General features: G+C 30.0%; 1 protein-coding gene across 1 annotated transcript in view; it reads left to right on the top strand.

The window, feature by feature from the left end:
• The first annotated feature begins 252 nt into the window (after nucleotides 1-252).
• The window catches only part of LOC129976658 (G-protein coupled receptor Mth2-like), a 44,620-nt gene continuing 21,473 nt past the window's right edge, over nucleotides 253-23,399 (top strand). Inside the window, exon 1 of the mRNA XM_056090348.1 lies at nucleotides 253-832. The gene's annotated coding sequence lies outside the window, so the exon portion shown is untranslated. The remainder of the gene's footprint in view (nucleotides 833-23,399) is intronic.

Genomic DNA, 23,399 nt, shown 5'->3' with positions numbered 1-23,399 from the left:
TCCATAAAACAAAATACAACAGAGAACAACGACATATTTAAGAACGATAACATCTCATTATTCAGTGTGGCTTATTACAGCATTTAAGTGAAATAAAAAATACAAATTGTCGAGTACGTGTTGACATAAGAAACTACATGCGTCATCTCATTTGAAGTGCATGGGTGCTTATAAAAACTGTTTCAAATACAAAATGTCTGAAAAAACTGATTACTATGATTAGCATTATTATTCAAATTTAAAGTCTGCAAACGCGAAATAAAGCGTATGTTTTTAAGCGAGTTCATGAGGTAGAACGCGAACGAAAAACGCCACCATTTCCTTGTACCCAAATTTTGTATCTTTTTTCTCTCTCCCTGATTTACGAGTCAACCTTCGAAGGTCAATTACAGAAGGGTTTTCATGTTTAACTTTCATTTAGTTCTGGAAAACGGGTTGGATTGACAGACCGCTTGGCGAAAACTGAGAGGGATTAAATTGTAGCATTAGACCGTGTCGTAAGCTGTATGATCCTTGTTTGTAAACTGATTACCTACGGGTGATGACCAAAATTACATATGCGAAGGTCACCTTGCAACTCGGATATTGATTCTTTTTGGTTGTCATTGACAAACTAAAAAATCTCTGCAGTTTTATTGAGATGGTAGCCGAAGAGTGTTGTTTAATATACCGCTGTCTGAATCGTTGGCAGAGATTCGTCCGAAAGAAAAAAAACGTTGCCTATAAATTTGGAGAATAAAAGAATGCATAATTGCAAAATATTTTATGAGAAAAACATGCAAGGATTTATGTTCTGTTACCCAAGAATGAAAACTGTCAAAGGACAATGCAAGTAAGTGATATTTCGGAGCATGTTTTACTGATATAAGTTATAGGATATTAATTGCAAATTATGTCTATATTATTTAATAAGCTAGCAATTCGTAATCTTTTTTTATACGGAAACCAAGTCTGACTTGAATATTTCAAAATATATGGAACGGTATGAATTATTTATTCAGATTTCGAATCTCATTTTTAATATCTAATAATGTTTAAGGAACTTTTTTTTTGGTGAAGCAGAAGTGTGTCTTTTTCTCTTATATAAAAATAAGTTTTATGTTTGGCAGTCTTTATTTTTGGAAATTGATATTTTATAATTATTAATTTAATTCCGTAACTTTAATCATAAAATAATTCAGAAATAATCTTATTTGATTATTTAGTGTTTTTTTTAGAAAGGATTGATATCAAATACATTTTATGTCATATTTATTTAATTTCTTTGAAAGCATACATTTTATTATTTTGATTACAATAACTATTTATACTCAGTTTTTTATACCTTTTTATTTTTTCTTCAAACTTCACATTCTGTTGTTTCGTGACCTTTCAGAAATAATCTGGAGCTATTACTGATACAATTGCCTTATTTGCTGCTACAAAAAATGATGTATATATTTAAAATTGAAAATAAGCTTCAAAATTTGTCAAAGGATTTAAGAATCAACGAATTTTATTCTTCAACGTACGTTTTTATTTCACAAAATGTTTTTATTTTATATAAAAAAAAATACTAAATATTATTTCGTGTTTTTTTCCCCTACTAAAATAAATTCACAAATTTTTCAGTATCTTTACTTTATCAAAATGTATGACTTTTGATTTACGTTTAAGACTAAGTTATAGTAGGTTTGATTATCATTTTAATCAGATTGATAACATTGTATTTAAAATTTCGATAATTATATAATAAATATATTTGTCATAGAACGAATGTTTTTTTTTTTTACTTCAGAAAAAAATTACTTAAAGACTAAAAGACAAATGTTGTAGAAAGATCTTTCCAATTTTATTAGATCTATAATTCCTACAATCAATACATGGCATTTATCATTCGATCTTTTAAGCAATATGAATGGTAAGTGCTTGGATTTGCATTTACTGTGATTCTATTATAACAAAATTATAGTTAGAATTAGTATAAAACAATAGATGGATAGTTACTAGAGCGTACAAATTTCTGACCTTCATTGAAATATCTCTAGAAAGTATAGAGAAAGTGTTGATCCAAAGCACGAATTCATTTTATTTAGCCTTTTTATTTTGCTTGATTATATTATCTTTACAAATATAGAAATGAGTCAGCGAATTTTTGTTCAATTTTTGAAATTCCAGGAAACTGAAATTTTTTATTATGCGTAACAGAACAATATTTTAATAACGTCCTATTTTTAACTATAAATTAAAGTTTAAATTAAATTTTGATTCCGAACTAGAGGCACCATCTAGTTGAAAATTAGTGTGACTCAAACTCACAAGATTAAAATGTATAATATAATTAAAATGTAAAAATTGCTGTCTATTGCATTATCCAACCCATATGGAAAGCATTACAAAGCCGCCTTCTGGAAATCTGTTTTCCCATCTCAAATTCCATACCTGATGAACAGTGACCCAAAAGGAAGTCTGAAGGAAGCAGCGCAAACCATCTTGGACCAGATTTTCCCATCTCCTGCTATTTCAACTAACTATGATTTAAACACTTCAACGCAGCCACTTGACCCTCCATTTTCCTTCCAAGAAATTTCAATGATTATAGACAACCTTCCGTCAGGTAAAGCTCCCGGTATTGATGGAATTGACAACCTCCTTCTTAAAATTATACACAAGCGCTTTCATAATATCTTCCCAACTCTCTTTAATAAGTGCCTAGAATTGAGTTGCTTCCCAGATTCCCTGAAAATAGGAAATATTATTTTATTCCAAAAACAAGGAAAAGATCAGAGACTGGCATCTTCATATCGACCCATTTCTCTCCTGCCAACAATCGGGAAGGTGCTAGAGAAATTAATGACCCAAAGGTTAACTTATCATCTTGAGACCACTAATAGCCTCAGCGAGCGTCAACATGGGTTTAGGGAAGGTAAATCAGTAGACACAGCCATCCATGAGCTGATAAACAAAATTCAAGCTGCAAGAAGAGAGGGCAAGCATGTCTTAGTGCTCTCTATAGATATAAAAGGAGCCTTTGACAACTTGCAACACAAAGAAATTCTCAAAAGTCTGGATGAAAGTCCCTGTCCTTTAAACATCAATCGCCTCTTTCACAGTCTTCTCCAAAACAGGAAAGTGACCCTAATGACTCCAGAAGGTAGGGCCATGAAAGATCAGAAACAAGGCTGCCCTCAAGGATCATGCAGTGGTCCCGCTCTCTGGAATCTCATAGCCAACGAAATTCTCAAGCAGGTCTGGCCAGAAAATGTACACATCCAAGCCTTTGCAGATGATTTTGTACTGGTTATCGAAGCGGACACAAAAAATAGCCTGGAAAGAGAAACTGAACTTGCAATAGCCAAATTTAACTCCTGGTGCTCAAATAATAAGCTTTCCATCTCCACGGAAAAAACAACCCATATTTTATTCAGCAAAATGGCAAGAGGCCCCAGAATCATGTGGAATGGAGACATCATTAAGAGAAATAAATCTATTAAATATCTAGGAGTCCACATTGATGACCAATTAAACTGGCTAGAACACATAGAAAAACAAGGAGAAAAGGCCATTAAAATGCACCAAAACCTCAAAAGAATCGCTGGAAGCACATGGGGAATCTCTCAGAAACACAAAAGAGTTCTTTACAAGACAGTAGTTGAGAGAAAGCTCGCCCATGGTTCATCAGCGTGGTGTCTAAACCCAACATATAGAATGAAGAGGAAGCTCTCCACCATTCAGAGACCATTTCTTCTCTATATTTCAGGTGCTTACCGTACAACTCCAACAGCAGCGCTACAAACCATTCCCGGCATTCCACCCCTGCCCCTGCAATTAAAGTTTGAAGCCAGACTAACGACAATATATCGCCTAAGAATCCCTCTTCCTCATAATATAACAGAGATACAACCAGAAGATCTAGAGAAGAAAGCATCTGGTTGGTCTACTCACCCTTCACAGCATCTCAATCCCAACCAAATTTCATTGGAAGATGAAGGAATAAATTTATCTCAAATAAATAATATCAATATCTTCACAGATGGCTCAAAAACAGAACATGGAGTTGGAGCTGCGTTTTGTGTTCTGTTCAATGATACCTGGTCCTACCACTGGTCTGCAAAATTGAATGAGAACAATACCGTTTTCCAAGCTGAACTCACTGCACTTCATGAAGCAGTAAAATATACATCCCAGTTTTCAAACAATAATACTTTTAAAATACATGTTGACAATAGAGCTAGTATCATGGCATCTTCAAATCCAAAGAGCACAAACCAAAAAGCAAGAGAAATTTTTGGTGTCCTGCTTTCAAAACCAACAATAAAAATTTCATGGGTTAAAGCACATGCGGGCAATATAGGCAACGAAAAAGCAGATCAACTGGCAAAGGACGCAACGCAAAATGGGCAATTTTATATGCAAACAAAGATACCAAAACCACATATAAAAGCCCTCCTCCGGAAAGACATGCTTGAGGAATGGCAAGGATATTGGAGCAATGGTGTCACAGGCAGAAAAATTTTTAATATCCTACCTTCAGTCAACCTTAATCCCACTAACTGGAACAGAGAGGAAATTATTTTCTTCTCAGAACACGGCCCTTTTCCTGCCTACCTCAAAAGGTTCAATCTGTCTGAGAGTGACCAGTGCAGTTGTGGTGGGATAGGCACCGCACTTCATTATGCTACGGAATGCATCCTTACAATCTCCTGGCATATGAAAAAACCATCACCAAGCCATGAACAGGAATGGCTGAAAAGAGTCGCCGGCAACTTCCTTTCCAGGCAAAAAATCCACAGTATAATTAAATTTATAAGTGGAAATAGAGACCTATTCTCGCCTCCATAGCACTCAACATCAAGTCTCATACCAAAAAAGACTAAGGGGAAAAACAAGCACTGCAGTCTCCTGTCACACATTTCAATCAAACAGAGATTGTCTACATTTCCATTTCTCAAATCATTTTCCATCTGATTTTTTTTAAACTGCATCTTGATCTACTATAACATAAAAAATGTGAACACAGATTATATGTATATTTTTACAAATTTTATCTCTCAATCTACATTATATTTCTAAGTTAATTACTACAAATTATAATTCTAAGTTGAAAAATTATGTAAACGGTCTCATCATAATATAATTTTTTGTATAATTGTAAATTTTGTAAATAGTTATTTTTATTTCGTTTTCCTACTGTAAATATTTTGTTAATTAAATAAAATTCCCGTAACATGCCTACCAAACCGTTCAGTGACCAGAATGGTCACGGATACGGGGGTATGAGACGGCGTTCTGTTCTGTTCTGTCTATTGCATTATAAAGGCATTAAAGATAATGATTGCACCTATTTATTTATAGCTAAAATGAGTTATTTTACATTTTTAAGTAAAATATATATTATAGGTAAAATATAGAATAGGCAAGGTTATTTTTTTATAACGAATCCCCTTCTTCGAATAATGCATTACAAGAGATATAATCTTTGTTAAGCCAAAAATTAGCCAGAATTTTAAAATGATATTATCGGCATATATTATCTGCCATTCGATAGAAAATTAAAATATGATTTCAAATATTCAAAGATGAAAATGTATGGCACGTTTAATCCTTTAACTGGCAAATGAAAAAGTGAAAAGTTGCAGTAAAATGTTATTTTTGGTGCACATATTAGGTAAATAGGGCATTATTTTATTACATGCATTTACGTGTTCCTTGAAATTCTTAATTTTCTTGGAAATTTGTTAGTTTAATATAATTACTCAGACATTTGTATGCAATCCTTGAAATTTGGAGTTCATTGATTCTCATGAGAATCAATGAAATCTCATTGCTACTGAGCAATCGTACCAAATGAAAGAATAAAAGTAACCCAAAGACTACCATCACAAAAAGGTTGCATCATCAACAGCACTGAGAAAGTTAAGAAAAATAATTTTTTTTTTCTTAATGCATTTCATTTTCTTATTTGTGCCACGTGGTCTTCCATTATGTCTATCCTGTGCAAACTACACTACAAATGTGTTCATCAAAGAAAACAAATTTAAACATTACAGTTATAAAATGAGTTTAATAAATAATATATTAACCCTTTGCAGTCGGATGGTGCCTCTCATTCATTATTCAAGACGGTGCATCATTTTCACTATTTAATAGTGTTTGTTAAAAATGCCTATAGAATGGTAAAAAAGATGTGGATTCATTTTTCAAGGAAATGCGACTTAAAACAATGATGTATATTTATTTTTAAGAGCAATAGGCAAATCTTTGTATTAGGTGAATAATTATGCATCGAATTTCTTTTCCGAGTGCAAAGATTCAAATCTTTGAATAAAAACTTAAGTAAAAAAGCCCACGAATCCATTATTACTTTTCGAGTTTTATTGAATAATTTTATTGTTCCTTCATTTTTTCCCCTGTAAGACCATTTCTATTTTATACTCCGATTGAATTAGATTTAAGATAATTCATTAAATAAGCAGCCTGTTTTTCCGTTTATGTTTTTAAGTCTATTGCCATTACTCTACATTTTATTTCAAAGATTTTTTTATCTTTATTAAAAAAAATTTGTAGTAGAATTAATGATTCTTTAACTCTTAACTCATTCATTGAAATGCTCGATTTAACTAGCTACCTCTGTGTTTAATGTACAAATTAATTAATGAAATTAATGGAATAAACGAATAAAGAAAAATTAAAGATAATTAATGGAATAAAGAATAAATAAAATCTATACAAAATTGGTATATTATCAAATCTATTCCTTGTTTGCAATCTTTAATCTCTTGAAAGATCATTTAATAATTACTGCAGGAGAAGATGAAACATTGAGAAACAATAAATATTTTAAAATCTTTGGCCATTCATCTTTAGATTGCAAGAAAACATTCGAGCAATTACGTAAGGAATTTCGAAATAAGGAACTGAAATAATAAGAAAAATAGTTTATTTGGCCAAATTACGAAAATTGGAGAAACTAGGAATTATTTTCTGCTTCCTTCTTTGTGGTTTACAAATAGAGGCCCTATTTCACGAAAGATCTAGAACCCAATATTTTAATATTTCATCTGAAAAGGGAAATATAGTAAAGAGACGTGAAAATATCGAAATCTTTAAAAAATTATATAGACAAATATACATCAAATTAAGACAAGCAATTTTTCTACATTGTGAAATTCTGGAAAGCATTAAATTTACCCCAATCATTATTAGGTACTGGGAGAAACATTTCAGGCAATTGCATTTTATACAGATTTTAAAGCAGCTACAGATCTTTAAACATTTTTTTTCTTTCAAAAGACGTAACTGATGTATTTGTTTTTAATTATCAATTTATGTTATTCAATCAATTTGTCAAATAATCATTATTCAATTAATTTATGTTTTTCTGCAATAGTTTTGTGTATTTAATGTTAATTTCACACCGACCACCATTCCGAATAACTAAAATAATTCAATACCTTATATAAGACTATCGTCTATTAATTTAGTTTTAAAAAACTGTAAATTGCCTATGAGTATAAGGGAAAAATTCAATTTAACTAGTCCCTCAACTTTCTTGTGTACTCTAATCAATGTAGTGTTAAAGTAGAAGACTACATTAAAAAGTCAATTTTTTGAGAATTTATGAATTTTTTTATTTAATGTTCTTCATGTTTGAAGAAGTTTCTTTTTAAAACCGTTAGAATTTTGTTTCCAAGTCTATTTTTTGGAAAGTTACACCGATTTTTATACCAGCATTCACACGTTTTAATGCTATTTTAAATCTTTAGATGATATTTTCTCACATTCTAATCTTTGATAAAACTGTCTTACGAAAAACCTCATAAATTAAAATTTAATGCATATTCTTTGTTCAAATTTAATAAAATAATTTCGGAATATGTTCTGCCGTTTTTAAAATCAAGAATAAATAATCCGTTCATTAAGAAATATTTTATATTTGTTTTAGTGCTTCACAATGTGAAAAAAAAATTTGAAGATTTTGTTTTTTACCAGTCAGGGCCCAAAATTTAAAGAATGGATAAAAATAAGGCTTAGTTTTTTTTGTTCAGGAAACATAGCATATTTATTAATCTGCAAAATTTTAAGCAAATCTAAACCAAAAGGTATTTGCTGCATACCTCTTTTTAGGCAAAAAAGACTTTTTCCATTAAAAAAACCCCACTTTGCTGGCATATTTTGGTTTTATAGATGTTTTTTCAAATCCTTCATACAAACATTTAAAAATAACTATATTTGATCGTTTTTCAAAATATGTCTCGAATGTCTTCCTTAACATACCATTGGCGATCAATAGTTACGAAAGAACCTATAAGCGTGTAACATTTGGCGATTTATTAGTTAGGGATACAATTAATAAGCAATAACGAATGCACTGAATGTTCATTTTGAACTTTTCCCCCTGCTGCTCGAAACCAAAATAAGATGCAGAACTCTAGTTACAAAATCATATAGCAAATCCAATATATTTAAAACATCGCGTTATTTATTTATCGTGTTTACATGCTTCTAAAATTACAGAGGCGCTTTCAGTCCTAAAAAAAGCTCTGACATCGGAAATAAACTGTCATGAAACCTTTTCACATATCGAAATAGTTAACTGAAAATCCTATTATTTTCAAAGTGCGTCATATTTCTTTGTAATAAGTCGTTTCTAGCATGACAAACACATTGCTAAAGGACGGTGCATTTTGTAAAAAGCCAAATCTTTCAAAAAGTTTGACAAATACTTTAACAGCCAAATGATCATGACTCTTAGTATAATTAAAATGAAATTTTCACCGGTTTGAGGGTCACTATTCTTATTCGTTTCGTCTCTACCCTCAGTTCTTTCATATTTGTCAGGAAAGGCTGTCTGTCCACGTAATTACAACATTCCTATTTGTTCCCTATGAGCAGACCACATATTAATGAAAAGGAACTCATATCCATATAAAAAAAAAACACGCTAACTAATGAATGTATAAGCAAAACCTCAAAAAAAGTATATTTCCACCGAATAAGGAAGTTATATAATGAAAAATACATCGAAAAAAACAACTAATTTTGTTGATAACAAAGTGATTTTTCTCATGTTGATTAACGAGGTTAAAGAGTCAACGGAAATATCAGTTATAAAGACTTTATCAAGAACCATTCGTTAAGACAGAAAACATTTCATCTATAAGGAAATGTTTTCAAAAAATACTAATGCATTTAATCAGTCTTCGTTATATCAGATCTCATAAAACGCATAAAAAATAATTTTACGGTAATGATTTCTAACGAGTTTCACTTTAGAAGTAGGAAACATAAAAATAACACAAATATTGGCAAAACAATCTTGAATTATGATGTCTATTGGCACTACAAGCTCAACAATTCCAATTTATAATACTGAAAGGATAAGAAAGATTTTACAATACGAATATCAACAAATATTTGGAAGTTAAGGTAAGTCAAACTCAATTGCTATATCCGATTCCTTAATATAATATATTGGGTATCGTTTATGTTAAAATTTAGTTCCTGTATGTTATCCTAATCAGACATACAAAAAATATCGAACTATTTCGAACTTGATAAAAAAAAAAAAAGGTTAACTGGTTTCTGAACTTAGTGTAAAAAATTAAATGAAAGCAAAAAAAAAAAAAAAAAAAAATTCGGAAATAATTTACGCAGTTATATTCATAAGTATTGAAATTTATATTGATAAAACCCATAATATTATTAATGAAGAAATTTTTATAAGTTGGCATGAAATGTATATTAAAGGAAATATTAAGATTTATTAGGTTGGCGACAGTTTCAGATATCTTTGTCAGAATATTCTTGACTTGTTGCTCATTCTGCTTACTCCAAGCTTTAATTTTAAATGACAATGTATAAGTGATATCTTTTCATAGCCTACATAAAAAAGCCTGCTTCATTATTTAAAAGAACCACATTTCTTACATTTACTTTACTTAAAACTAATTCTGTTTTATAAAAGTTTTAAGAGTTAATGTTACGGTTTGTGGTTTAGATAGAAACACAGAGTTTCAGTGTTTCCTATTGAAAACGTAATCCTACATAATTTTTTTCGGATCAAAATGAAATCATGAATTTGTATACATTAAAACTAAACACATCGATTCTCAAATAACCCATTTCCACTCAAAGGTTAAATGTATTAGCAAAGCACAGTATGTTTAGCCCTATTTATTATAAATAATGAGATAATGTAATGAACATATAAATTAAATCTTATTGATTTTACTGTCATGAGTTAACACGAATCTTTTTTAATAATTTCTCATTATAAGCAAGAAAAATTTCTTATGAAAAGCTGGAAGACAAAAGATATTCTTTTACATTTAAATTACTATCTGGCAACAAATTGTTGATGCTAAAAACATTCAAAATTAGGGCTTGAAAATCACTTTTCGGCCTAACTTCTAAGATATTGCAGTTATCGAAACATTTTAAATATCAAAGTTATTCATCTTGATGCGGCGCTAATTTAATTAGTTGGAGTATTTTTCTATCTTCAGTATAAAGAAAGTTATAGCGGAATAAGAAATTCGTACCCACCTCATCTCCTCCTCCTTCGAGTTAGATGGCCCATTTCAGGGAACAGTGAGTTTTGAAAAGAGCAAAAACGTGCAATTTTATTTTCATCGTTTCATTATGAAAATATATATTTATATTAAACTAAAATAGTGTTATGAAATGTATTGTTAAATAAAATAAATATTTGAGGGCTTAAGAGGAAAAAAAATACATCTTAATGACTTGAATTTTTGAAGAAATTAAAAGAAATTGATAATAAAGATTTCAGTCAAACATTAAAAGAAAATGGGGTATGCATTTTATCTTTCGAGTCTTTAGATAGTTAAAAGTTAATTTTAGTTCTGAAAAACACAAAATTCCTCTGAAAACTCAGTAAGTGTGCATAAAAATATTTTTAAAAAATTAGAATTTAATTGGAGTTACCAAATCATACGTAATTGTGTTCCAAATAAATTTACATTGGGTAATTAAAAAAATAACAGAAGAAATTAAAAATTAAGACGCCTGAAGTATTTGAGAAATTTTTTTAAATTGTATATCTTAAGTTTTTTAAAAATCTATTTCGCTTTAAAATGTTTTTTAAAAAATTGAAGTATTTATATTTTAATACATATGTATAAAATATTTCATAACCCTAATTGAACAATTGCCAAATGTGTCTAATCGAGTCCACCGTCCCCTTAACTGTTCTTCCAAGATTTTAATATTTCTAACAACATATTCCAAGCCAGTTAAAATCCAAACAAAATAATTACTCTATACTGTTCACAAGATAACATGGGCAAAGAGTTATACGCATACAATATTATATATAAATCCATATATATACTATATATTTATATAATATATAAATCCATATGTGCATGTATAAACGTCTGAACGAAGGGTAATTTTGAGTTCTAGGGACCATGATCGGCGAAGAACTGAAGAAATTTTCCCGAAGTATTGTCATGAGAACCATTGCAATAGGTAGTTTTCCTATAGCAATCTACCTACAAGCAATTAAAAGTGAATAACACATACTTTCAACCATCATTAACTTAAATAAATGCAAGTCGCAAAACTTAAAATTTCAGTGTTTTAAGGCTAACACCATTCGATTCACTATCAGTTTTATTTTAAGAAAAAACAAATTATATTTAATAAATGCTTTTCGATCTTCCGATTTTTCCTCTGTGGAGTCTAAACGCATTATACATTGTAAAAGCATGAATCTAGTATTCACTCCACGAGTAGGTCGATTGCTGAAGACCCCGAAGAACAGTGTATAAACAAAGTTTCATTGTCCTTTCATCTTAAATGTCGAGCTCCGAGGCATCCCTGTTGATTCTAGAAGCTTCACTCAAATAATTCCAGAAGAACCTGTTTAAGACGATTGCATGTGTAGTTGGGCAATTTTTGGTTTCATCCATTTTTCCAGATTTCGAGGCATATATATTGCCTGTCTTTTCGAGAGCTAACCCTTGCAGATAACCCCAACACTTTCGATCTTGTGGGACAACTTTTTTTCTCCATTTTTAAGCTTATGTGTGAATTTCGTAAAAGGTTGTTACTTCCTCGTAAGTGAAAATAATTAAATTCATTAAATGGGGATTTTGTTAGCTTCCTTCTTTTGTTCGTTTATCATTCATAAAAGCCGTTTTCGAAGTACATAATTTCTTGATCGCCATCCATTATATTCCAAACGATTCGAGTTGCATGAAACATTTGAGTTCCTTGCATCAAAATTTTATTTTAGATTAAAAATAAAAACTTACCAAATAACTCGGGCTCGAGATTTCGATAATTTTAATGAACTATTTAAACTGATAAGGATATATTTTTGATACTACCATTGCATAGAATGTCAAACACATGTTACCTGTCTTTTGATATTTTTTGTGTTCTTGTCTAGTATGGTGATTTATATTTGAAAAAATATTAATGTAAAGCTACAGTTTTTAATTCGTCTGAAAAAGAGTTAATAATTAAAGCAGCGTAAAGTTCTGTTATTGAATATATGCATGTCATGAAATTTAGAAACACAATACATTATTGAAGGGATTTTTGTTTTGCTTTCAATCGCATTATGAGAGTCAAGAATTCAAATCCGAAATCCTTGAATTATCGGAATAAGCGTTTCCATATTGGTGTGGCATGAATGATGAATGGAAAGATAGATTCCACTTCAAATATCGTCCATGTCATCTGTACAGTACTAGAAGTTATAAGGTCCATGTTGAAACAGTCTTCAATTAATTTCAAAATGAAAATTGATAAAAAAATTTGACGATTTCAATTTTTTTAAATGAATTTTTATATCGTATCAGTAGAAATGTAGAATTTATGCTATAAAATAATTTTAAATTTTCTGGGAAAACTAAATCACTTTAAATTATAAAAACTAATGAAAAAAGTTTGATAATCATGATTATATAGAAGTCATTTGACAAAGAGAATCCAAAATTTCTAAGGAAGTGATTTCTCCATCAACTAAAAAGATATGCTGACCACGAAACCAAGCCACTAGTTCAGGTTTTAAAAAAAATAACTGTTTTTTTTTAAATAAAAAATGCGTTTATAATTGCTGTTATTTTTATTTCAACAGTTACCTGTTTCGACCTCTTCTGAAAATGCGTATCTAAATTGCCAAAAATATATATAATATATAAATATAATAAATAATTAATTATAAATATAATACTTAAATAAGTATTAAATAAATTAATAATTGTCATTGAATAAACTCGTCATTACACAAAATGTACTTTTTCTATGACGAGTATACTCGTCACGAATATACTCGTTTTCCAGGACGAGTATACGCGTCATTAAACTGGTTAATGATTCTTATCAACTATAAATGCGAGATGATTCTTTAATAAGATGCGTCAATTGATATAAATGAATAATGAGTGGGACAAATAATGAAACATTTAAACTGAATACTGAAATCAATTGGTTAAAAAATGTATTATTAAATAAAAAAATTTTTAAATCAAAATTAATTTACTAACGTTTTTTGATAAAGAAAAGAACATGGTACGAATATTAGTCACATCAACGTATATTGTAACAATAAAATTTCTGTGAAATCTTGACTCATTACACGAGCCTGAAAATCATTACCCATTTTAGGAAGTGGTTGAGAAACCTCACTTCTTGTAAAATCTTTTTCTCAATTTAAACTTACTAAATATATTTTAAAATATACTTGGTATATGTACATCGATTCACAGAAATGGGAAAAGTGATAAAACATATTGGAGAAAATATTTGTGTTTGTGTAGGTTGATAGAAATATCGATAATAATATTTATTCATGTTTTTTTTATTTTTTTACTCGGCGCTTTTAATTTTACCATTACTTGGCCAATTTTCCCCGTAATATACGAGAAGAAAATGAGTATGGCTGGAAAAGAAATCGATATTTTACTCTTTTGAAAGAAATTTAAAGGAAAGTACTAATGGGGACTTTTTGCTAAAGTAGCAGGAAAAAAAACGGATATATTTAAAACAGATTTAATGGAATACAAATTTACAATAGCATAAGATGCACACAATGACATAAAAGTCCATTGAAGACTTACTTTAAGAACTCCAAATGTTTCTTATTGATATTGCATTTTTATTGTCATTATAATTGTCATGTTGCATATGACTTTGAGTGATTCGATTTGCGTTACTGCACTTTTATGTATTTATATTCCTTTGACAACTTTTGCTGAAAAGAAATACGATGCGCGTTTTAGGCTTTTGTCACACAATCGCCAAAGGCTTGTTGTATAACGTCGGCAGGTAATTATCATAGAAATGAAAGTGATTTTTGCCGGAACTTATGCTAAAGCAGAAAATGAATTCATTGAGAAAATATTTTTGCGGTTTCTATAAGGTATCGTGTACTTTGGTGTAGCAGTTACAATAGTATGTTTTGGCATGCTGTGATCTTTTGCCAACCCAAATGGTTTAACCGGTTCACGTTTTATGTAGTAAATCCCTTTTTTTTACTTAATATTCTGGCAAGGAGCTCTCTGCATCCGACATACTTGTTGCCAGCAACTCCAATACCTATAGTAAAAATGAATTTGTTTCTTGTGTCTGAAGTTATCTACACTTCGTAATCAGATACTCCTTTACCTCCGAATTCACTTAAGTTAGCAATCAAGTAACATATCTTATCTGGACAATTTATTATTATTTTAATTCCTATAATAATATAAAGGCAATTGAGGTATTGAAGTATTTATTAAGTCATTTTTCACATTTTAAATTAGGTGATATCTTCACTTTATTGCAAATTGAAAATTAAAAATTGAGTCATTCAATGCATGAATTGGACAATTATATGCGAAGGGGTTCTAATAAGAAGGGACACATTTTAACTATCTTGTACATACTCTGATATGGAAATGATTGATACGTAATATAAAATGAAAAGATAATTCATTACACGGAAGATAATTCACATGCTCGCATGTTTTGCATGGCACTCATTACAATAGGCCGTCAGTGATTCAATCTTTTTAATTCTATGCAGTGCACATCATGAGGTCTTTTAATACAGGGTGTCCCAAAAAAATGTATACACATTTTAGCAGCTGATAACTAAGTTATTTCTTCTTTCGTGGTATAGCAGCTGGGGAGATAATCGATGTTGTGAAATTGCATACTACAGGGTGTCCCCAAAAAATGTATATACATTTTAGCAGCTGATAACTAAGTTATTTCTTCTTTATTTACGAACTGAACCCATTGAACCTTGAACCGAGTGATGACAGACAGACTTGAATTTGAAGAAAGGAAATTTGTTCTAAAATGCTACTGGAAGTATGAAAATGCAGTAGAAGTGCAAAGACAATTTAAGAGGGAGTTTAACAAAGAACCACCTACACGAGTTACCATCACTCGAATTAGAGATAAGTTTGAAGCTGATGGAACTGTTCAGGACGTCCATAAACCTGCAACAGTTGTTCAATTGAGGGCAACCATTGAACATGAATGTACGAATATCCCAAGGGAATTGTTCCATCATGTGTGCTATTCCATCGCTTCGCGTTGTCAGCAGTGTCTGGAGCAGAACGGACATCAGTTTGAGAACATGCGATAACAAGACAATAGAATGATATTTGTAGAATCTTTTACATGTTGAAAATTATTCGAATTATAATAAACCCCAAATTTACAATTATTTAAAGTGTGTATACATTTTTTTGGGACACCCTGTAAGATCGATTTGATTTCACACTTCAGCACATTAACATGTTACTGATTTTAGGTTAATATTTAATTCATTAACGTGATGAATATGTATTTGCTATTATATATCTACTACGATTCTAATATATGTTTGTACGCATTATTATTGGAGCAAATATTCTGTTTCTTTAATACATATTCTAATTAAAAAAATGAAAGCAATGAAATATGCAGGTACCTGACCATTTATACTTGCTAAAGTTTTAATATTATCCTAATATTTTATCATATATAAAATTTGTAATTTTCCTAAATTTAATTATTTGAAAATTAAAAATAAAGTGCTAGCGTTCACCTTGCAACTCCCTTTCAGCCAAGCTGGATATCCACCACTGGCTTGTTTAATAGCAACACACAAGAAGTGATGAACGAGCTTCATTGGCATTTTGAGTGTAGTCAACATGAATTTCGATTCCATGTCTTCAGTAACTTTGATAAGAAGTATGCCAAAATTAGCTCACTTAGCTTTTATCATTCTTTCGATAATTGCCAATATTTCTTCGCAAAAATTAGTACTACGTTGTACTTCTCTATTAGTACACGGAGGTATAAATAGATTGTGAAAAGTAATATTGCTAATGGAAGAGATGTGAAACGGTCTATCTGTCATTATTGGAAGATCACTCAAAGATATAATGACAAACAATAAAGTCTTCTTGTGGTGTTTTTGCTCTTAAGTGCTTTATGATCTATGCACGTTTCTGCGAACATTTTTTTTCTTTTACCAAAAACAAATATATGTTTCGCAGGAGTAAAAGTTACCAAATAATTTGTACGAACTCGTCACATTTTAATCTATATATCTCCAATTTTTATTAAAATTATTACTTGCGTTTTAATGCTTTCTGTGCAAATATTATATATTTGCACAGAAAGCAAATATATATATATCTACAAATCTATCTTTATATCTACAAACTCATAGTTTGTTGTTGGTATTTGAAGTTAAATAAACGGATTTTTTTAAGCGATGTAAAAAAATTTTTTTTTTTTTTTTTTTTTTTTTTTTTTTAGTTAACAGCCTAAGTTTAAGTGGCATTGTTTAGCTACCTATGATTTTTTTTAAAAAAAAGGAAAATACAGAACTGAAATAAAAGAACACAAATCGATATTTAAAGGACTTTTTTTTTTTTTTTTACTTTACATTATAAGCATTCACAAATACTTCAAAATCTATGATTCGGAAAATATAACAGGCAACTTCTGACGTCAATTTAGTTGATGTATCTCAGACTTATTTTTTGAAAATAATCTGCTGGACATGCGACAATTTTGCTAGACATGCAATTATGCTCTACGAGTTTTATGTACATATGCGTAAATCGCGTTTTTAACTTCCTTAATTTTAAGGGGTACTATGGCGTGAAATTGTTTTCCAAAAATTGCAGAATTTTACTTTATGGCAATGAAAAAAGTAAGGTCATTTAAAATTAGAAGGTTTAAAAAAAGACGTTTGTTTGCTGGCAAATGTAACCAAAGGACTCATTTTCCCACTTGGTCACGAAACAAGTTTTTTTAGGCCAAATTCTGTTATGTAAAAATAGATATTAAACAATTTCTTTTTCAAGGTCAAGAGTACAAACCACTCATCTCTTTCGAATTTTGGCATAACGAATAATCATTTATAAGAAAATTTTCATTTTAAAAATTCGTGCGAAACTGAAGTGCTAGTTTTTTATTAATAAAATATAATTATTTCTTCTTACGAGTTTGCTATTTTTATAGCTTGTGATAAGTAATCGTAAGATTAAGAAGGCAGGTTATATATTTCTAAGCAATAAATGGTCATTTCAGATTTATTAATAAATTGTTAAACCAATGAATGAAAAAAAAAATTGCTAAATTTTTTTTTCGAAAAGAACAATTTACGTTTGCTCAAAAAACATGATTTTAATCATGTCCAATTAATTCAAACATACACCATTATTAAAACCATAATACCGTGATTATAATTATCAGATTCATAATACAACACAACCTTTTATCGCAATTATTTGTTCCCTGTTAATACACAAAATCAGTAAATTAAGGCCATAAAAAGTTTATAAAATGGAAAACAATGAGTATTTCTGCAAGAGTTTAGTAGCCCTTTTCAACTAATTTTTTGTGTTACATTTATTTTTTTCTTACAGTTAAAATATTAAATATACTCCGAAATATACTAATTATAAATATGAGAGAGATGTTTCGCCATTAAGACCAGTATGAATACAACATTTTAGTAATATTAGAACCAATATTAGTTGGAGTAACTGGAGGATAATCAACTTTTCTTCGAAATTCAATGCTAAGTGTAATATTTTCTTGCTCGATGCAATACAAATGCGACCTCAGTTTAATTCTGGAATCCAATACGTGTTTTACTGAAAAAAAGGACATGGTTGCACAGCGAAGCTTAAAACATTGTGCTTTCGATGTCAAAATATGTGCTTTTGAAGGTATACAAGTCGCGATAATTGAATATATTATTTAAAAATTAATGGTTTTACTTTTCAGAAAAATACTAGAAATATTACGCTTTTTAAAAGTGTGATTGAGAAAATATAAAATGGAATTAATAAAAATAGTATCAGACGATTTTTCAAAACATAATAATTTTAAGATTTATACAATAATTATGGAAGTTCAAAAAGAAATATTAGTTTGAAAATTAGAAGTTGGAATCATTAGAATTGGGAATCATCTTTTGAAATTTAATGATACAAATAAATAATTGGAATTGAAATTAAATAATAAAACAAACATATTACGCTGAAATTGAAATAAAGAAAAATAATGATTTTCGTTTTCGACAGATTATTTTTTTTCAAGACATTCCCTAGCTTGATTTTGCAAGAAAATTATTCTCCACACAGTAATCCTTTAGTATAATAATCATCTTTTTGTTGATTTTGAAAATTTTGTACCTTAATCCCCACCTTGGTTTTTAACTTTACATTTTATTTTGCCTATTGTTTTTTTTTTAACGTAAAGTTGTAATCAAAGTCGTGAACCATATCATCAGATAAAGGCTGCAAAACTGAAATGGTTTTTGACAAAAACAAATCATTTCCTGAATTAAGGTTAAGGAGCAACAAGTGACAGATAACAAGAGGGCTTAGATCTATTATTCTATGAAAAATATTGTAACACTTTACACAACATATCTAACTACAGGGAGGAGACAGTCCTTAAATCAACGGTTTCCAAACTGCACGTCGCAGTACCCTGTTTTTTAACATTTAAATTCAATTTCATAAATTGGATGTTTCTTCAGAGTATTTATAATAGTTTTAAACTTGATTGAAAATATACTTTCATAGTGATAAAATCGATGTTTTTGCATGTCTTTATGTTTTATTTAATTTTTTATCTGTATTTACTTCCGCTGATAATTTTATTGAGTTGTCTTTAAGAATCCATTAAAACAACGTTTAGTAGCTTGAATTTCATAGAATGTTGTACTATATAAGCTAAGCACTAACACTCAAAGAAGTTGAATCGCATTGCTGTGATTTATGTGAAATCGAGTTTGCGCTATTTGCCTTCGAAAAATATAAGCGATTCTCGTTAATTCCATGAATTGAAAAAAATGTGTAGTAATCAATGGCATCTAATATAAATTTATAAATACGGTATATAATTATTAAAAAATTTGTATATATTTTCGCATTACCTGAACTGAGGTTCATTTTTGCGTAAGCTGTACATAAATCATTCATTATTTTGTAGAAAAATTATTTACAATTTTACATAGTACTCTTGGGGAAAAAACTTCTTTTCGGCGTAGACAGGGGTGGAGCCGAAAATAAAGTTGGAACCATATTTTAGGTAATGCGAATAGTTTATACTGTTATAGAATACTGTTTAAAACAATATTGAACGGTTATCACGTGGTTCAAAACTGTCTGCAAGTACCTTCGTGAACAACTTGCATGTCAAAACAACGAATTCGTGCTTCTAGAACAAGTACAAGAAGTGAGTGACTTCACGTGCAAGATTTGTACAAGAACTGCATTTTGATGTAAACGCAACAGGAGAGAAAAGCAATGAAAGCGGGTTTAAAAAAAAAGGGGGGGGGGTTCTGAATCAAAAATCAATTTGTCAGCAAACACATATGATGGGTAATCAAAAAGAATTCTAAAAGAAGAAATAAAAGCATAACTATCTTTTAATACCAACAAAGCGGCAGTCTGTTTTTTTAAGTATATTTTTATTAAAAAATAACACAGTTTAAAAATCATATTGAATAATAATAATAAAAAAGTTAATATCTTTTTATGTTCTTTGCGTTAAAATGCAACAAATGAAAGATTTGACTATTCTTTGGTTTGGAAAAACAGCAGTGGAACGATTATGTGAAAAATACACGCGCGTTCAGTTGCGTCAGAATGACCTAAATGCAGAGGCAGAAACTTTGTTTACTCTTTGACAAAGGATTCGCGAATTTATGTAGCTTTTTACCGGAAAGCATATGCCAAAATGAGTCCATTAATTAGACCACATCGTCAACAAGTGTGCGAGACCTTTCGGCGCATCGTTTTCTTGCCTATGCGTTGTATATGGTTGTTTATGGGGAAAAAATTGTTTTTATTGAACGAATGGGTGTGTTTCCCAGAAGGGTGGAGAAAAAGCATGACACGCGATTGTTGCCGAATGTCCCAAAGTAAATCAATCCTGTTTGATCAAAGTTCACTACAAGGATCAAAATCTTTGTGGCACTTTATTTTATGCTTGTAACTGTATAAAAAGCATTTCATGCTCGAAAGTATTTATATAAAAACATTTTATGCACGTAAGTATCTATAAAAAACATTTTATGCACGTAAGTATCTATAAAAAACATTTTATGCACGTAAGTAACTATAAAAAACATTTTATGCACGTATGTAACTATAAAAAACATTTTATGCACGTAAGTAACTATAAAAAACATTTTATGCACGTAAGTAACTATAAAAAACATTTTATGCACGTAAGTAACTATAAAAAACATTTTATGCACGTAAGTAACTATAAAAAACATTTTATGCACGTAAGTAACTATAAAAAACATTTTATGCACGTAAGTAACTATAAAAAACATTTTATGCACGTAAGTAACTATAAAAAACATTTTATGCACGTAAGTAACTATAAAAAACATTTTATGCACGTAAGTAACTATAAAAAACATTTTATGCACGTAAGTAACTATAAAAAACATTTTATGCACGTAAGTAACTATAAAAAACATTTTATGCACGTAAGTAACTATAAAAAACATTTTATGCACGTAAGTAACTATAAAAAACATTATGCACATAATGTCTGTAAGACTATAAAAACATTTATGTCTATAAAAAGCGAATATGAAAAAAGACTATAAAAGTTTAGTTTTTAGTCTTATGCCTATAAATCTATAAAACTTAAGAATATAAAAAGAATTCAAAACCTGAAAGAAACACGAATAAACATTCTTCACTAAATAAATTCTTAAGAGTTCTAGTTATATTTTCTCAACAAATTCACTTGTTGAGAAAATAAAGCTCTTGTAATTGAAGTGCATTGAAAGCTATTTAAGTTTTATTTAAAAAAATTTACAAGAAATGAAGTAAAGGCTTATCTATAATGAGTCGCTTATACTAAAATAACTTTTCTTCTGAAACTTGCAAAAAAATGTAGACTACACTGGCAAGATTTTATATCCTTATCAATTACAGAAAAAAGTGCAAATATAAAAATAAATTATTATAAAAAGAGGTATTGTGAGTACAATTTAAGAATGGAGAAACCAAAACATTTTCTATACTTAGCTGAAAATTTTTACTTTTTGATAAATATATCAGTCGTTATAACCATTTAAATAAATGTTAAATATACGGATATTCAAGCTCATTTTGATTAGAGGGTTAAACTTTTTTACAATTTGATTTCAACTTTTATTTTGATTCTTTAAAAAAAAATACCATATCCAAAAAATAATCATATCCTCGAATGATTTACATAACAGTTCGTTTAAAAATAAATTTATACCAAAATAAAATTCAAAAAAAAAGTGTCAAAATAATTTTTGTTGGAATAACGATGCGTGTAAATTTTCTTAGATAAATTTATAAGGGCTATGGCAAATCTCGTTTTTAAGTATATTTTATTAATCTTAGACTATAATTGTGATCTTTCAATATAAAGAAAATGAAGTGCATTTTTTTCTCTTTACACTTACATTTATGTACGCAGTAAATGCCTTTTTTATCAGTCAAGTTTATACCAGAATATTATCTTTATAATTATACAAAGAATTTTTCGCACTTAAAAACCATTTAATATAAACAAATAATACCAAATGTTTCTTGTAGAAATGTGCTTCGACCAATTTCTTCTTTAATTTTGCATTCTTAAACTTAATGCTTTAAAGTGAACCCATCCATTAGCTACAATTTTTTTTTTATTGACATGAAGTTTTGACTTGTCTAATAATTTAAATTTCAACAATTATTCGATATACTTCGCTTCAATAATTTTTGGCCCATACGTCATTTTGTATACATAATATTTAAACTTTTATTATGGATTCATTCACTTACCTTTATTCTCATGAAATGAAACAATTGTTGCATCGCAAAATTCTAGAAGGACTGTAGAAATTTCTCATTTTGTACACGAAAGTAACAACATAGAATTGTGTAGAAATCATCTGTCGTTAAAAGTCTAAATGCAATAGCGAGCATTTACATCACAATTATGGATCTACTTAATAAAAGCGTTCGTTATTATTATTTCCGACCAACCAATACTGATTCGAACTCTTCCATAGTCCATCTGGAAGATTTTTTATTGTATCGCATTTCAATCAACCGTCATCTCGAAATCAGTGTCCAACTGGAATTGCTGAAGAAAATTATTTATCTAATTCACTCCTACTATTAAGCAACGATCACACGAGGCCAGCTATTGCGCGCAGTGGAAGACCACGCCTACCTCAGGAACATCACGTGACCTCCAACGGGACAACGGCAAATGGTTTTCTAATCGGGCAACTATTTACCATTGTCCCGTTGCATTCACAAGATTTTTCTGAAGTAGTCATGTTCTTCTATTGCGCGCAATAGTTGGCCTCGTGTGAACCCTGCTTTAGCGCCTTTTCTAAATTTTTTCAACCTCGAACGCAGTTAAGTGATAGTGAAGATAATATTTCCATGATTACTTCAAAATGATTGACTGTTTGCACTCGATTCACGTTGCCTTGTGAATTAGATCTTTGGACCGTTTTGAGCACAATGCTATAGGAATCTTCCTATTATGATTTTCAAATGAAAACACTGTGTCAATTCAGTTTCAAATCAGGAGAAACAATGAACTTTGTGACTAGCGTACACCACTGTCTAATTTGTGAATCTGGTAATGTGTCATAAAATACTTTCTAAATGTGAATCTTTTTTTTTTTTCTTCTCACTACTCGTATATAGAAGTACAGCAGTCGTCAAAAACTCGTGATTTTGACGGAACTTCACGGTGCCTGGTAGTAAAGTCTCAGCGTGCTACCCGGAGGATTTTAGGTTCGAGACCCACTTCTACGAATTTGACGCCATCTAAGTGGGTCTGGCGCGCGTTAAATCCGTCGGGGCCAAAGGTGCTCCCGCTGGTGGGTTGTGGAAGTTTGGAGAGAGGGGTGCCAGCTGAGCGTTGTCCTCGTCATC

Source organism: Argiope bruennichi, chromosome 7 (assembly GCF_947563725.1).
Source record: "Argiope bruennichi chromosome 7, qqArgBrue1.1, whole genome shotgun sequence".
NCBI classification, from domain to species: domain Eukaryota; kingdom Metazoa; phylum Arthropoda; class Arachnida; order Araneae; family Araneidae; genus Argiope; species Argiope bruennichi.
Note: the sequence above shows the minus strand (reverse complement) of the source record. Positions and strands in the feature narration are given on the sequence as shown.